The following is a 12,189-nucleotide window of genomic DNA, read 5'->3' as shown; positions in this document are numbered from 1 at the left end:
TGGAGAAGGGAAAGGCTACCCACTCTAGTATTCTGGCCTGGAGAATTCCATGGACTGTATAGTCCATGGGGTTGCAAAGAGTCAGACACAACCCAGCAACTTTCACTTTCATCCAGGTTTAGTGGTACTAAGACATTATTTTACCCTTTTCTTAGTTTGTGTGTGTGCATATGTGTGAAAGGCTGTGAGTATGTCACATTTAGAGAGCTTAAGTTACAGATGACCAGCCAAAGGACACTTAGGCTTCACTCCTTTCTCTTCAGGCCCAGAAGCCTTGACTCAGCTTTCCATGTGAAATCAGTCTGAGGAGGAGAACCTGTGAATGGCTGAGGTTTGAGACTCAGCCTTCTCACACACGAAATGTGCAACATCAGAGAAACCATTCGCTGTGCGCCTCAGTGCCCTCACCTAAAGGTGGGGATTGTAACATGCCCCTCTAGAATGTTCACAGAAAGTATTATACACGTGACACCACATTGAAAGTTCTGGCTACACTGTAAAGGGCTAAGCACGAGTTTAGCCAAAGCACATTACTTGTTAGAGATTTTAGATCAACATCCAACTAGGCATTTATTTTAAAATACAAAACAGACAATGAAAGTTCTAGAACAGAAAGGAGATTCCCGCAGGTTTGTGGGTGGGTAGGAATAGTGATAAGGAACAGGTTTCAAGGGAGGGCGTGTGTGGAACGGAACCTTCCTGGTGACAGAAGGCAGCAGGAGGGTGTCACCCCAGAAGAGAAACGTGGCGGGAACAGCAGCTCACGTGCCAGAGGCCTGGTTGGTCCGGCCTGACTTGAGGTGGGAGTAATGATGGACCAGAAGGTCCTGGTTTAAGTCCCGCTGAAGAGACCACTGGGTTCTTATCTCTGCCTCTGCATTCAGTCTCTTGCAATATGTCATGTAACCTCTGGAAAGGAGGAGGGATGGCAACCCACTCTAGTATTCTTGCCTGGAGAATCCCATGGACAGAGGAGCCTGGTGGGCTGCAATCCATGGGGTTGCAAAAGAATTGGACATGACTGAGCAACTAACACATACAACCTCTGGAAAACTTCCTTGTACACTTAAGAGAGAATAAGAGGGGGGAAAGAAAAGCAAATAACATTTCAGTAGTATTTAAAAACATTTGTTTTGACCTCACAAGTGCCGTGGATAGATAGAAAACCTCCATGGACCACACTTTGAGAACTGCTGTCCTAGATCATTCTTCAGACACTTGTTGATTTAACAATAAGAAAAATATTTATGTTTGGATTAAAATACAATCACCACACTGTAGTCAGTGGTAATGTCTACTGTACAACCGGCCAGGATTACAATGGCTTGGGGGTGTTGCCCCGGCTTGGCCCAAGGCAGCAGGGGGACTCTCAGGGGCTCCCCTCTTTTAGGCTGACTCACTGGCCTTGGGCCTGCAATGTCAGCTGGGAGGGAAGTGTGAGGATGGCCTCCAGAGACAGAAGCAGCCCCCACTCACTGGGCTTCCCCACTCATGACAGCTGTTTCTGGATTCACACAACTCACCCGCTGTGCTGTTTGCCTTTGAAAAGGCAGTCTGAGCAGTCTTCGAGTTTTAATAGTGTCGCTGACGTGATTTTTCCAAAGGGCTGCCTTGCACAGGCTTGAAAAATTGAGATGTAATTGACATACAGCATTGTGTAAGTTTAATGCTTATGATGTGTTGATTTCATACATTTATATATCAAAGGATGATTACCACCTGAGTGTTAGCTAACACCTCTATAATGTCATATAATTATCATTTCTCTCTCTCTCTCTCTCTTTTTTTTTTTTTGTGGTAAGAGCAATTAAAATGTAGTCTTCTAGGAACTGTGATGTTTAGAATACAGATACTATAATCACTATCCTGTGTGTTAGAGCTCCAAGACATTTTATCTGCTAGTTCTGGGGGCTCAGATGGTAAAGAATCCACCTGCAGTGCAGGAGACCCTGGTTTGATCCCTGGGAATATCCCCTGGAGGATGGAATGGCTACCCACTCCAGTATTCTAGCCAGGAGAATTCTGTGGACGGAGGAGCCTGACGGGTTACAGTCCCTGGGGTCACAAAGATTCAGACATGACTGAGTGACTAACACTTTCACTTTTCAAATTTGTACGTTGAACAAGATTTCTTCCATTCCCCACTCCCCCCTCCCCTCACCATTCTACTCTCTGTTTTTATGAGTTTAGCTCCTTTAGATTCCACATGTAAGTGATGTCATACAATATTTATCTTTCTCTGTTTGACTTATCTTACTTAGCATAACGCCCTTAAGGTCTTTCCCATTCACAATTCCAGCAAAACAACAAAATAGTTAGGAATATGACCAAGGAAATGAATATGAAAACCACAAGACTTTGATGGAAGAAATTGAAGAAAACACAAACAAATGAAAAGATATCCCTTGTTCATAGATTGGAAGGATGAATATTGTTAAAAATGTCCATAATACCCAAAGCCATCTTTGGATCAGTGCAATTTCTATCAGATTTCTAATGGCATTTTCCACAGAACTAGAAAAACCCATTTTTCACAGGCTTTTAAGTAAGGAATGGCAAAAACCTCAAACAGGATACTCTTGGCCACATTTTTCTCTTCCAAACTGCATAGTGTGCCTTTTTCTCATTAGGCAATCTGAATGTCTTGACTGCTTTCAAGAAATACTTTCTATGAATACATTTTGAAAAATGATGAAAACAATATACTTTGGAAAACCTAAATAGAAGTATTCTCTATGTCCAAAGGAGAAAGTGAATCACTACATATCAATAATCCTGGAGGTATTAGAGTCTATCATTTATTCTTTGTATGTTCCCTCAGGCTTCCAGGAAAAAAATAGATAAGGATTCTTGCTTACTATGTCATCTTGTAAATTATCCTTCAATTTATGTTTGCTTGTTGTTTCATCGTTAAACAGAGGTTATGAGTTTTGGGATGGAAGGCCACATAAGTGAAGTTTCATTTTTTTGTTGATGTTCACCTAGATCACCTCCCCAATAGAAAGGGTTTTATTTATTTTTATTTTTTTTTGTATTTTTTTGTTACTGGCTTAAAAAAATTTATTTATTTACTTTAATTGGAGGCTAATTACTTTACAATATTGTAGTGGTTTTTGCCATACATTGACATGAATCAGCCATGGGTGTACATGTGTTCCCCATCCTGAACCCCCCTCCCACTTCCCTCCCATCCCATCCCTCAAGGTCATCCCAGTGCACCAGCCCTGAGCACCCTGTGATACATGGAACCTGGACTGGTGATCTATTTCACATATGATAATACACATGTTTCAATGCTATTCTCTCAGATCATCCCACCCACGTCTTCTCCCACAGAGTCTAAAAGTCTGTTCATCTATGTCTCTTTTGCTGTCTCACATATAGGGTCATTGTTACCATCTTTCTAAATTCCATATATATGTGTATTGGTGTTTTTCTTTCTGACTTACTTCACTCTGTATAATAGGCTCCAGTTTCATCCACCTCATTAGAACTGATTTAAATGCATTCTTTTTGATAGCTGAGTAATATTCCATTGTGTATATGTACCACAGCTTTCTTATCCATTCGTCTGCCGATGGACATCTAGGTTGCTTCCATGTCCTGGCTATTGTAAACAGTACTGTGATGAATATTGGGGTACACGTGTCTCAGAAAGGATTTTAAATATGGTTATTTTATAGATTTATAAGGATTCCCAGGTGGCCCAGTGGTAAAGAATTCACTTGTCAATGCAGGAGAACCAAGAGGTGTGGGTTCATTCCTGGGTCAGGAAGATCCCTTGGAGTAGAAAATGGCAACCTTCTCCAGTATTATTGCCTGGAAAACTCTATGGGAAGAGAAGCCTTGTGGGTTATAATCCATGGAATCACAAAGAGTTGGACACAACTGAGGATGCACAAATATTTTATAGATTTAGGTTAATTTATTCATGAATTCAGCTCTTTATTAGGAATCAGTGTGAACATACACTTAATTTTTTATACCCTAATCTTGAATTTGCCTAATAACTGATAATTTTGCTAAGTCGCTTCAGTCGTGTCCAATTCTGTGTGACCCCATAGACGGCAGCCCACAATGCTCCCCAGTCCCTGGGATTCTCTAGGCAAGAACACTGGAGTGGATTGCCATTTCCTTCTCCAATACATGAAAGTGAAGAGTGAAAGTGAAGTCGCTCAGTCGTGTCCGACTCTTCGAGACCCCATGGACTGTAGCCTACCAGGCTCCTCCTTCCATGGGATTTTCCAGGCAAGAGTACTGGAGTGGGGTGCCATGGCCTTCTCCAAAAAAACTGATAATAGTCTATTAATAAGTGCATACCTGGCCTTGATTCTGGAAGATAACTTTTGAGCTCTTTCATTTGCAGTTTTCTTCTCTCTCACAGTTCTGGGGTTAGAAATAGACAGTACTTTCTTCTACAAATTTAAAGCCTATTTTCCCTGCTGAAGTTACCTTGGTGTCTTTTTAAGCCATCTTTTTATCTCAGCCAAATAATTGATTAATTATTCCATGCAGGCTAAAGTATCTGTGTGTGATTTTTGTAGACCAGAGAAGTCTGTAAGTGATGATTTTAGCCAGTAGCCTAGCTCTTACCATGTTTGCAAGAAAAGTCAGCTCAACTGTTGCTCAATGTTTAAAAAAAGGTCCAAGCTTGGGAAATATGATTGCTATTAATTTAGATAAGAACATACCCCGAGCCGATCCTTCAGGTTTGGAGGGGCCCCCGGGGCACCATTCAGAGTTTTTCACAACATAAATTAATAAACTGCCACTGACTATAGAAAAGATAAAAGAAAATATACAACTTTCAGTAGCATGCTGGAAATTTACAACGTAACTGTTCATCTCCCTACCTGGTGGCTCAGACGGTAAAGCATCTGCCTGCAATGCGGGAGACCTGGGTTCGATGCCTGGGTCAGGAAGATTCCCCTGGAGAAGGAAATGGCAACCCACTCCAGTACTCTTGCCTGGAAAATTCCATGGACAGAGGAGCCTGGTAGGTTACAGTCCACGGGATTGCAAAGAGTTGGACACGATTGAGCAACTTCACAAAAAAAAGAAAAACAAAGAACCATGGAACGTTTGGGTAAAGAAAAGTTACACTTAAGCTAATCCTTGCAGGGTCCACAGAAGAGCTAAAACGTGGTGTGATGTCACTCCAGCAAGATGGGAGAGTAATTACTGGGCCACACCTGGGCTGGATTTGGCTTATTCACTGCTCCATTTTCACTTAAGGATGTTATTGTTCTTTCCTCTGCTCCCCTTCCTACCTTCTCTCCCCTCCCCTCCCCTCTCTTCTTCCTTTTTCTTCTCAGCAAGAGAAACCAACCCTGAATATTTACTGGAATCTTGTAGAATACTGGAAGAATTCGTGGAATTAAGGAGAGGGCTCCTGTAACTTCAGGAAGAAACGTGGACCAATACCTGAGCTTCTCTCTCTACAACACCATCAGAGGATAACTCCAGGCAAATGTTCATCTTTGTGTCTACTTGGCTAGGCCACAGCACCCAGGCATTCGGTCAAATAGCACTGTAAATGTTTCTCTGAAGACATGTAAAGAATGAGATTACCATTTAAATCAGTAGACTTTGAGTAAAGCAGCTTACCCTCCATAATGTGAGTGGACCTCCAACCAGTTGAAGGTCTTAATAGGGGGAAAAAAAAAGACCTCCCATAGGTAGTGTACTAGTCAGGGTTCTCCTGTTATCTGCTGCTTACTCATTGGGGAATGTAATCCTTTAACCCCATTCCTTGTATAACACCAAGTCATGAAATATGTGTAAGAGAATTGCATCGAGTCCTAAACCCACACCTAGTGAGGAATAGTGTTAGTGCATAAATCATGCCTACGGTTAGGAACTCAAGCTGCAAAAGCTCCCTGGCTTTGTATCAATTTAGCTCACCACCATAGATTATATATCTTATGTCAAATCTCTTGCTTGTTGGAAGATTCTCAGACTTCAGGGTCTAGTTTTTTCTCCTTCCATGCTTGCAGGTTGCAGGTAAATAAAAAGTATTGTCTCTAGTGGATCTGTGACATAAATAGAAGGTTTGCTCCCCTCAGCCACTCTCTTTTTGATACTACCCTGCTGGAGTTTCTAGTGCTAAAATCTGCCCCATCCCATGAGACACAGTGTTGGTTCCAGGCTCTCCATCAGCTGCCCACAGCTCTCTGCTTTTATCCTGGGCTCCTCCCTGGTGTTCTTCACAAGCTTTTCCAATGTCACTTACATGGCTGGAGAACTGAGTGGTCCTTGAGATTCCAGCAGGATCCTCAGCTACTGTAGCTGAGAAAGAGGAAGGAACCTTGTCCTTATCACCCACTCACAGGGGATGGTCCTGATACACATATACTGGCCCCAAGTCGCCCCCCCCCCACCCCTGCCCCCCTGCCCCCGGAAGCCCTGTCCTTCCTACTGAGCCAGAAGGGAAGAGGGCAAGGCATAACCTTAAAAAGAATGACATTGCTGTTAGGGATGTGACATAAACTGGTTAGAACCAACTAGGTCCAAGACAGTGAAAGATTTGACTTCCAATAGCCTATATCCCTTGGACAAGAAGATCAAACCGGTCAATCCTAAAGGAAATTACCCTGAATATTCATTGGAGGGACTGATGCTGAAACTGAAGTTTCAATCCTTTAGACCTGATGTGAAGAACTGACTCATTAGAAAAGACCTTGATGCTGGTAAAGCCGGAGGGAAGGAGGAGAAGCAGGCAGCAGAGATCAGATGGTTAGATAGCATTACTGACTCAGTGAACAAGAATCTGAGCAAACTCTGGGAGATAGTGGAGGACAGAGGAGGCTGGCGTGCTACAGCCCATGGGGTCACAGAGTTGGACATGACTTAGCAACTGAAAAATAACAACAAACCCCTGTTATAATATATTAGCATCTAATGACATGCCTGCCAGTTGACAGTTCCAAAGCCAACCATAAAAGGCCAAAGAGTGGGTGGTGGTCCAATTCCTGGAAATCCCTGCCCTTGAAATAGTTGGACTAATCCTCCCATTCATTAGCAGTATTTCAGAGCCTCTTGCCTTCTGAAATGGCCCACACTCTGTCTGTGAATTGTGTTTTTCCCAGGATCACTCTTGCTCTTTTGAGAAGGACCACATTCTGTCTATGGAATGTGTTTTCTCACTAAGTAAACCCATGTACCTATCACTTTGCCTCTCACCAAATTCCTTCTGTGGTGAGACAAAAACAACAACAACAACAAGAAAAAAAACAAAAACTGAGCTTCATTAAGTCCTGAGACCAGGTGTGTGATTTTAATTAAAAGATGGTGGATTTGAATCCCAGCCCGTGGGTTCAGGCCCCTGTCTGGGTTTTGGCTGGGTTTGAGTCCTATCTGAGTTAAGTGGTTTTGCTACCATCCCAGGGTTATAAGGGCAGGAGGAGGGAACTACAGTCCCTTACCAGACTCTGAGGACAGACCTAGAAATCTCAAGACTAAAAAGGGGTTTCCTGATTTTATAGACTTTATTTAATTCAGCAGACACCTTTGAGGACCTACTCCATGCCAAGCACTTTTCTAGAAATTGAAGATAAATTCTCAGCTTTTGGGGGGCTACTTGTGGCTCAGCTGGTAAAGAATCCATCTTCAGTGAGGGAGAGCTGGGTTTGATCCCTGGGTTGGGAAGATCCCTGGAGAAGGGAAAGGCTACCCACTCCAGTATTCTGGCCTGGAGAATTCCACGGACTGTATAGTCCATGGGGTTGCAAATAGACGGACATGACTGAGCGACTTTCCTTTTCACTTTTCTCAGCTTTTTTAGAGCTTATATTCTGGATGACTGGAGGCTGAAAGGGTGCAAGGTAACAAGTGACAGAGGTCAGTTTCTGATACTCTCCTCTAAACCAGCTGAAACCCGGGCCAACTCCCCAGATCCTGAAGCTCTGAGATGTTAACATGCTGTGTTGTTTGTGCAGGTGTACTGAACAGAGAGTTCCTCCGGGACACGTTTTAAAAGATAAAATCCAGGTGTGGTGGTGTTTGTGGTTCTCTGTTCAGGTCTAGCGAGACCCTTCAGGAAGAAGCTGTGGGCGTGGAGGGATTTATGCCTTTCAGATGTGACTCAGACCCTGAGAGCGAGGGTAGGTCTGTTGGTGAGAGTCCTTCCTCCTCTGGGGCAGGGATGGGCACACTGCAGCTCATGAACCAAGTCCAGCCTGCCTCTGGTTTTAATTAAAGTTTTATAGACATCAGCCATGTGCATTCATCTGTGTATTGTCTATGGTTACTAGCCATATGCTGCAGTGCTGGAGTTGAGATATGGTAGATATGAAGCAGGCTGGAGAGCCTAAATTTTATTATTTGAGCCTTCACAGAAAGTTTACAGACTCCTTCAGAATAATGGGTCTGTGCATGAAAAATGTTGCCTGCCATCAGTAAACAAAGGAAGTTGCAGCCTTCAAGTCACTGCAGCTGCCCCCAGTGGCGAGCCCTGAGGGCACTCAGGACGGAGCCTAGCAGGCTGCCTCTGTGATTGCAGCCACCCCCAACTATGCACCCTGAGGCATCCGGGCGGGAAAGAAGAGGATTCTGGCCCCACATAGTTGAGGGCAGATCAAAGGAATGATTTCAGCGAGTCCAGACTCTTGCATCTTTCCATACACAGTTCAGCTCAGTTCAGTTCAGTCTCTCAATCGTGTCCAACTCTTTGCAACCCCATGAACTGCAGCACGCCAGGCCTCCCTGTCCATCACCAACTCCCAGAGTTTACCCAAACTTATGTCCATTGAGTTGGTGATGCCATCCAGCCATCTCATCCTCTGTTTTCCCCTTCTTCTCCTGCCCTCAATCTTTCCCAGCATCAGGGCCTTTTCAAATGAGTCAGCCCTTTGCATCAGGTGGCCAAAGTATTGGAGTTTCAGCTTCAACGTCAGTTCTTCCAATGAACACCCAGGACTGATCTCCTTTAGGATGGACTGGTTGGATCTCTTTGCTGTCCTAGGGACTCTCAAGAGTCTTCTCCAACACCACAGTTCAAAAGCATCAATTCTTCGGTGCTCAGCTTTCTTTATAGTCCAACTCTCACATCAGTACATGACTACTGGAAAAACCATAGCCTTGACTAGACAGACCTTTGTTGACAAAGTAATGTCTCTGTTTTTTAATATGCTGTCTAGGTTGGTCATAACTTTCCTTTCAAGGAGTAAGCATCTTTTAATTTCATGGCTGCAATCACCGTCTGCAGTGATTTTGGAGCCTTCCAAGATAAAGTCTGATACTGTTTCCACTGTTTCCCCATGAAGTGATGGGACCGGATGCCATGATCTTAGTTTTCTGACAGAGAAATTCATTAATTCAAGTTAAATTCATTAACTTGAGATGGCTGGTTTCCTTTGTTTAACAGTAGCGTTTTGATATTCCGACTACCTGGTCTCTGTTGCAAATCTCTCTATATATCCTGGCTCCTGCCTTATCTTGGAGAACAATCACTCAGAGCTGTCTGAGAGGTTGCTTCCCAGGCCTACGTCCTCAGTTGTGTCTGTCAAATAAAACACAATTCTCAGCTTTTAGGTTGTGGATCTTTTCAAGTCAACAAGTTGTATCAGTTTGGGGGCTTTTCACTTTGCTTACCCCTGGTTTCTCCAGGTGACAGTCTTGCCTGCTCTTTTGTACTACTGAATTCTAGTATCTCGCTCACAAGCACTCGGACACCACCAAAATCAGGGAATTTAACTCTGTGCAACAGGAGTTTCTTTCTCTTGGAAATCCATGTCCCCAGCTCCATGAAGTTTCTTGGGTTCTGTCCCAGCCCCCCAGTCTCACCCTTCATGAGCCCAGGTTCCCAGAGCTCTGCCTTCACATCCTTCCTGTTCAACATCTTATCTGTATCATCCCCAATCATCACTTCAGTTAATGTCTCTGCCATCAGCACAGTGAGTGGGATTTTGACTAGTAGATAAATGGAAAGGAAATAAGGAAGCTTAAGAAAAGGAAGAGAAGGGAGGTCTCCAAACATTCAGAGATGCAGAATGCTCATCTTCTAATTTTTAGCTTGTGCAATTCTTTTCAGTCGACAGTTCTCAAAGTGTGGTCCCCGGACCAGCAGCACCTGCGTCACCTGAGACCTTGCAAAAATGGAAGCTCTCAACCCTAGAGCTACTCAGTCAGAAATTCTGGGGTGGGGCCCAGCAATCTGTATTTTAGCAAGCCTTCCAGTTAATTCCCATTCATGCTAAAGTTTGAGAACCATCAAACATTTGACTTTTTTTTTTCTATAATTTTTCGGGACCTGCTAGGAAGTTGAAATTCCAAAGCAGTCTTTGAATTCCTGATATACCCTTATTTTTCACGTGATTGTTAAGAAAGTGAATGCTGCATGTTGAGATGCATTAGCTGAGACATTTTAAGGGAGGCATCATATACAGTAATGGCATTACTGATTAAGAACTGTATTCACCACAGAAAGGATCATTAACTGATTTTATGACACTTACGAGGGCTAATGTTTAGCTCACTGATTTATGAACATCACATCAGTCTCCCTTTTAAAAGTTAAATCTCTTCAGTTTTTGATCACAGTTGAGGAGAAGACATTGATTGATTATGTGTATTAGTGCTCTGTGACTACAAACAACTCCCCATATTATCCCAGGAGGCTGTGAATGAGTCTAATTACAGGTTCCCACGTAAAGGCAAAGAGTCAGACATGACTGAGCAACTGAATAAAAGCAACAATGTATAGGCACAAGAGGGTAAGGTTGATGCTGCCCCTGAGGCTGCTGACTTTTACCCACTATTACCCTCTTTTAAAGGAAAAATCCCCCTGCCTCTTGGCACTCTGAGTTTGAATGTTTGGGATTTCCAAAGTGTAGTCTAAATGAGGAAATGGAAGAGTGAGCACTGGAAGCCTTTAGTCCATTGTTTGGAATATTTCCCTGGTTATGTAGATGAATGATGAGTGAAAATTTTGCAAGAAGGAGGACCCCTTCCAGGGTCCGAGAGTGGCTCTTATCTGTTGTTGTTTAGTTGCTAAGTTGCGTCTAACTCTTTGCAAACCCTTGGACTGCAGCATGTCAGGCTTCCCTGTCCTTCACTATCATCTCCCTGAGTTTGCTAAAACTCATGCCCATTGAGTTGGTAATGCCTTCCAACCATCTCATTCTCTGTTTCCCCCTTTTCCTTCTGCCTTCAATCTTTTCAAGAACCAGGATCTTTTCCACTGACTTGGCTCTTTGTATCAGGTGGAGAGTATTGGAGCTTCAGCTTCAGCAGCAGTTCTTCCCATGAGTATTCAGGGTTGATTTTCCTTTCCAGACCAGCATTTACTGGTCTGATCTCCTTGCAGTCCAAGGGACTCAAGAATCTTCTCCAGCACTGTGATTCAAAAGCATCAATTCTTCTGTGCTCAGTCTTCCTTATGGACCAACTCTCACATCTGTACGTGACTACTGAAAATACCATAGCTTTGAATACATGGACGTCAAGGGCCTTAGGAAGCATCACTACCAACAAAGCTAGAGGAGGTGATGGAATTCCAGTAGAGCTATTTCAAATCCTAAAATATGATGCTGTGAAAATGCTGTACTCAATATGCCAGCAATTTGGAAAACTCAGAAGTGGCTGGAAAAGGTCAGTTTTCATTTCAATCCCAAAGAAAGACAATGCAAAAGAATGTTCAAACGACCACACAATTGCACTCATCACACACACCAGCAAAGTAATGCTGAAAATTCTCCAAGCCAGGCTTCAATAGTACATGAACCATGAACTTCCAGATGTTCAAGCTGGATTTAGAAATGGCAGAGGAACCAGAGATCAAATTGGCAACAACCATTGGATCATCAAAAAAGCAAGAGAGTTCCAGAAAAACATCTACTTCTGCTTTATTGACTATGCCAAAGCCTTTGACAGTGTGGATCACAATAAACTGTGGAAAATTCTTCAAGGGATGGGAATATCAGGCCATCTTACCTGCCTCCTGAGAAATCTGTATGCAGGTTAAGAAGCAACAGTTAGAACTGGACATGGAACAACAGACTGGTTCCAAATTGGGAAAGGAGTACATCAAGTCTGTATATTGTCACCCTTCTTATTTAACTTATATGCAGAGTACATCACGTGAAATGCCAGGCTGGATGAAGCACAAGTTGGAATCAAGATTTCTGGGAGAAATACCAATAACCTCAGATATTCAGATAACACAACCCTTATGGCAGAATGTGAAGAAGA

The 12,189-nt window shown here is 43.2% G+C and overlaps 1 pseudogene; it reads left to right on the top strand.

Annotated features, from left to right (window-relative positions):
- Positions 1 to 12,189, top strand: part of LOC102402164 — a 61,578-nt pseudogene that overhangs the window by 8,788 nt on the left and 40,601 nt on the right.

Source organism: Bubalus bubalis, chromosome 19, assembly GCF_019923935.1.
Source record: "Bubalus bubalis isolate 160015118507 breed Murrah chromosome 19, NDDB_SH_1, whole genome shotgun sequence".
Lineage (NCBI taxonomy): Eukaryota > Metazoa > Chordata > Mammalia > Artiodactyla > Bovidae > Bubalus > Bubalus bubalis.
This window is presented reverse-complemented; position numbering and strand designations above follow the sequence as displayed.